Genomic DNA, 5,578 nt, shown 5'->3' with positions numbered 1-5,578 from the left:
GCTTCCGATAGGTTAAAAATCTATTGCCCGTGTTATTCCCTGTTTCTGTTGCCTGTGTTTTTCATTGTGCATCCAGTTTTATTTCTGATTCCTTAGTCTTAATCGCTAATATCTGTTCCTTGTTCCTTATATTTTTTATTGTGCGGGGGCTTTAAGGTCACAAGGAGATTATCGCTTCTGGTCGCTCCTTCACCGTTGTACAGGGTACAGTACGGCTGAGTACGGTCCTTTGACGAATTCGAGCACACTGCCAATTGATTGCTTCGTGAATCATCCGTTCGGAGTGAGCAAATTGGAGGTAACACGGGCCGCGCCGCGGTGCGAAGTTCGCAGAGGAGACCTTTACGAAACATTGTGCAATTGGTTGGAATTCGACAAGACTCAACTTAAATCTCGCCGATTGGAACATAGAGATTACGAGCGATAATTAGTCAAGTGCGTGCGGGTGACGTTTGCGATTAGTTACGTGCGGACAGTATCGAAATGCGCACCGTATTTTTCGGCTGACGGCAAAACTGTTTTCGTGAAGCTAGCGAAAAGCGGCCATCCGTTTTCTGTTCCGTTCACGCACTTCGTCTTGTTCCTGTTTCGCGCATCGTGTTTTCGGGAATGGCGAATATTTCGAATTCGAGTCATTCGCGGTAACTGTGTTGCGTTCTCCACAGGAAAATTCTTTGAGGAGTTCGACTGAACATTGATCTCACATCACTTTCGACTTTCGGCTGATTGAACGAGATAAACAAGATCGTTGCTTGAATTCGCTCGAGTGACGGTATATACGGTGACAATTTCACCGGATAACGCAAGAGGAAAAAAGTGAAGATTTTCGTTTCGTTCGCCCGTTTATCTTAAACGTCACGATGGACTACGAGATACCTCGCGACTTACAGATGCCTTATCTACGGGCGATTCAAAAGATACCGGGTGATACCGCTGGTGAGAAATGGAGTTGGATCGGAAGATTGACTTTACACCAGTCCAGCGAAGATCTTGAGCAACTTCCACCGGAATTGCTACCTATACTGCGTGTGGAAACTGCTGTCAGAAAGAAGAGGCACGAGGATATAACGTCGGCGCTCAAGTGTGAAGATTGGACGATAATAAATCGGGCTTTCAAGGCCTCCTGGTTCTTCGACAGCAGCTACAAGGAGATCGTCGATGTCTCGTATTTCTGCGAACGTCTGTTCCCTTACGTTTCCGTGAACACGAGAACGCGTATTATGCTTACGCTTGCGCGTCGATTAACCGGTAAGGATCCGATTTTCGCGCAACAAATGTTCACAGCAGTGTCATCTATTTACGATATTCAAACCGCTTTCCCGTTGATCGTGGCTTGCGACGAGGCTTTCGCTTATAAAACGATCGTAGAAAAGGAACTCGTGCTGCCCGTAGACATTGTTAAAAAGATATTCCGCAATAATCCGGATTTGATAGTGCGTTTTCTCAAATTATTAAAACCCCGCGAACTAAACGCGACTGAGTGCACTCCTTTCGCGATCGGCATCGATAGATACAAGTCTTTCCTGCCTAAATTAATAAAGAAGCGACTGGACGCTTTCGTGGAACTGTGCGAGATACACGAGACCGATCTGCCGAATATTGTTTTGAGTAAGACGTGTGCCGAGATATTTCTGAAAAAAGCTCAGCAACATCTGATAAAGAAACCGCTTTTGTACATCCGAATCTTACCACCCAAGAAGATCAAGAAGGATTTAATGGAAAACATATTTCCAGGTCTGTTGCCCGCAGAAATTTCTTCCTTTGATACGGATAGCGTTCTCGATTACTTGAAGCATTACCCACGTGATAAGAAATACGATTTACTCAGTAAATCCTACAAAAGTAAATATCACGCTAATCTTCTCGACGAGAGGAAAAACGTGACGCCCGACTTATTACAATTATTACCTGTAGAGGAACGGATCAAACAGACTAGGATCAACATCGAGAAACAGAAGTTATTATTAGAGGAGAATGATGAAGATACGATGGATTACAAAAGAGCTTGGATTTGTTATTTATCTGTTAACGAAGCTATACCGGTTCTTAAGGAGAGAATAAATAAAACTCCAAATGAATCACACAGACTTGGTTTGATTTTACAAATGATTTACGTTTGTAAGATTAACGAGGATGACGATGCGTTGTGCAATACCTTAACGTATTTCTTGAATAGACATATAAACGAAAACTCTTGGCTATTCGAACGAGTGTTTGATGAGCTCTTGCAAATATACGATGTACCTCATTTAAGCGAGAAGCAGATCTCTCTTGTACTTGACATTGTCCGATTGCTTTATGTAAAAAATGAATTTGGACCATCGGACGATTTACTCGCAGCTATAATACATTTCAAACTTATACACAACATGCCAATTAAGGAGTCCATTAACATGCTTGTAGGAGAAAATCGATGGCACGTAAACTTCAACATATTAAAAGAATATCCACAATATGAGAGACAATGCCTCGTAACTTTTGCAAATGTCCTTAAAAAAAATGTATCAAAGATCTTGATGAAAAAACATACAACTTTTGCATCTACGTTGGATCGGTATATGATTTCAACGATAGATGTAAAAAATCGCGCATCAAGGTAGAAGAAATGACAATTAGAGATTATCCTTGGCTTATGGATGCTATTCTCGAAGCGATACGTTCCGATGACGATAGGGGAGATGTAAAAGGCACATTGCAGAAGAAAGAACCGGAACTGTACCGTAGTTGGTTCCCTGAAGATATCGCGAATGTAACGTCAGGCGCGGCGCTCGCTTTATTGAATCGAGATTTACAAAATATACTGGACAATTGGGAAAAATACTTAGCCGAATGCATGAAGAACTGCCATATCAAAAGTGTACAACACTTCGTCAGGGCCACGCGTTGGTACAAAGACTTACCTATTAAATTTGCCGATCAGTGCATGAATTATATCTACAATAAAAATACAGATGAAATATCGTCCAGCGTAGTTATTCTGGCCATTCTACTTCACGGTGATGTGATGACAAAAATAATCGATTCTCTCATACCTACGGAAACAACGGTGGATACTAGTCACCCGAACGCCAAGGATAATTACAAGATCGTGCGAAATTTACCATTGAGCGTGAGACTTTCTAATCCGCCAGTACCTCTCGATCTTGTAGTTAGATTGTGTGAAGGGGATTACTTATCAATAGCTCTGATGACAGTAACGAACGTATGTAAACGGACTGCTTGGCCAAAAGTGATGTCAATCGTGCAAAAGTTAATGAGTATGCGCGAAAACATGGGGTCAGGCTGATGTGCTTAGTAGCTTCCGTGAGTGAACTCGCAGATTTTCTCTAGAATACATGGTCGATTGAGAACCATCATTCAGTACGACAAGTTCTGTTCAAAGCGCTCCAGAATTTCTTCCTTACGAAGCCAAGTCCCGAAACTTGGTCCCTATATTGTCAAGCTATGTCGACGTTGAGTCTCCAGGACGAACTTTTGCTTTCGGAAATAAAGTTATTTCCTGAGATTCCCAATAAATACATCTTGAAATACCTCAAGCTGTGGCTCAAAACGATAGATGATCTTCAAGGACTGGGACTGGACGACCAAAAGACAAACAAACACATCGCCAATTGCTTGGCGACGCTCTCCGCATCCGTTTTCAACCTGCTACCCGAAGAATTTGCCGAGAATATACTTCGAAGATTTTTATTCCACATCAATACTAATGTATCCGAGGCAGCGAGACACTTCACAATATCGTACATTTTACCAGACGATGGGGATAAATATACCACACGTATCAAAGTATTTGCCAATGTCTTTAACAAAGCAGTGACAACTTATTGGAACGTGCCGCATCCTAATAAATTACGCTTCTATCCGATCAACAACGCTGTGCGTTTATTATTTCATTGTCAGCTATGTTGATAAGTCTTGTTTCAATAAGCCTGTTAACTCAGAGATCATCGATAATATGCAAACAATATTTTTATCTGTCTTATCACCTAGACAGGACGCGAGGTCTTATTTGCTGTTGGTGTACGCGAAGAAGTTGCAAGAATGCACATCAACCAAGACTTTCCTTGGCCTGAGACTCGGTCAACAGTTGCACGAATTAAGTGATGTCTTCTCGTCACTATTAGTTCCGTTTATGGCCAAAGTCCTCGAAGACTTCCTAAGACGCGTATATAAACATTCTGACTTACAAGGGAACGGTCGGAAGTGTCCCTACCTGATTTGGATGCGCTTTGGATATGTTGTTGAGCATCAAAAAACATTAGACACGTATTTTTTTTGCGGCGTATCTCGACATTTATTGGTTGAAAAAACCCGATTTGGATGCGCTTTGGATATGTTGTTGAGCATCAAAAAACATTAGACACGTATTTTTTTTTGCGGCGTATCTCGACGTTTAGGGGTTGAAACAACCCCTCGAAAATAACGGATTTTATTTTTTTTGCGAATATCTTCGAAAATATAAGGCGTAACGACAAAAAATTTGTACGAAATGTTTATGGCTTTTTGTGCTCTTTACAATGGCGTAATCAGATTTTTCAAATTGGTCACATTTTTTAATTTAACCCCACCCCCGCCTATTATTTTTGCCAAATATAACAATTTTTCCAACGCAAATTTAAGAGCGTCAAATGCCAAATACATCCATGTGTATTTTTATTATGATACCATTATTAGATTTTTGGCAAGACGAGATGATATATGGTATAGGCGTCGTGCTGTAGGTAGGTATTGCGTTATTTCTGTTCAGTTGCGCCGTACGCTTAAAAATTTCCATTTCAACTCCGGGATGACCGAAAGCGCTGATGCAAAGGCCAGCGCAAGGCACTGACAGCGAGAGGTTAACGCTATTTCGAGAGTCCTAGACTAGCAACGGAATGTCGACTCCGACAAATTGTAAGATCGGGCGGGCAGTCGCAAATCATAATCTGAACGAACACGTGCGTCACATTAACCGCTACAATAATATACTATCCCGGTTACGGCACAACAAAATCAACAACCAAATTCACGCATTTGAATATCATTTGCTCGTGTCATAATTCCGGAAAGCAAGCATTTCAGATCGTAAGTTTGAAGTGTAAAGAACTGTGTTGTACGCTGTCGTTTTGTTACTGTACAGTATTGTGCGTTACATAAGACAAAGACTTGAGGCATAAAACATTGCCAAGACAGCCATTCTGCTTAGGCCCTAACGGGCGTTTACTCTTGTCGTTAGAAGAAACGGCGTAAAGAGCGTTAAATGTTAAAATCTGCTTTTCGCCTCGCAGGGGGTCTGCTTATATACGCGGCTGGATGTATTTTAAATGCGAGAAAGATACGCCGCCTAGCGGCATTGTTAGAAGAACGTTTGCTGAACGGAGGGAAAACGCTTGTGTTACGGAGTCGGGAAAAGCGTTTTTTGGGCGTCTTTAAGCCGTTTGCGTTAACGCCTTACAAATCGTTCACTGCGCCTCTACAATTCGCCATCGGAAGAGCGTTTGCTGAACGGATTGAAAACGCTTGTCTTACGGCGTTGGGAAAAGCATTTGCTAAACGTTTGAAAAATCTGACAGCAAACTCTCTGCACGCAGCGTTTACT

General features: G+C 41.8%; 1 pseudogene; it reads left to right on the top strand.

Moving 5' to 3' along the window:
- The first annotated feature begins 848 nt into the window (after nt 1-848).
- Nucleotides 849-5,578, top strand: part of LOC139780012 (uncharacterized) — an 8,965-nt pseudogene continuing 4,235 nt past the window's right edge.

Source organism: Temnothorax nylanderi, unplaced genomic scaffold, assembly GCF_030848795.1.
Source record: "Temnothorax nylanderi isolate EJ_2023f unplaced genomic scaffold, tnyl_v1.0 TNYL_tig0256_pilon, whole genome shotgun sequence".
Lineage (NCBI taxonomy): Eukaryota > Metazoa > Arthropoda > Insecta > Hymenoptera > Formicidae > Temnothorax > Temnothorax nylanderi.
This window is presented reverse-complemented; position numbering and strand designations above follow the sequence as displayed.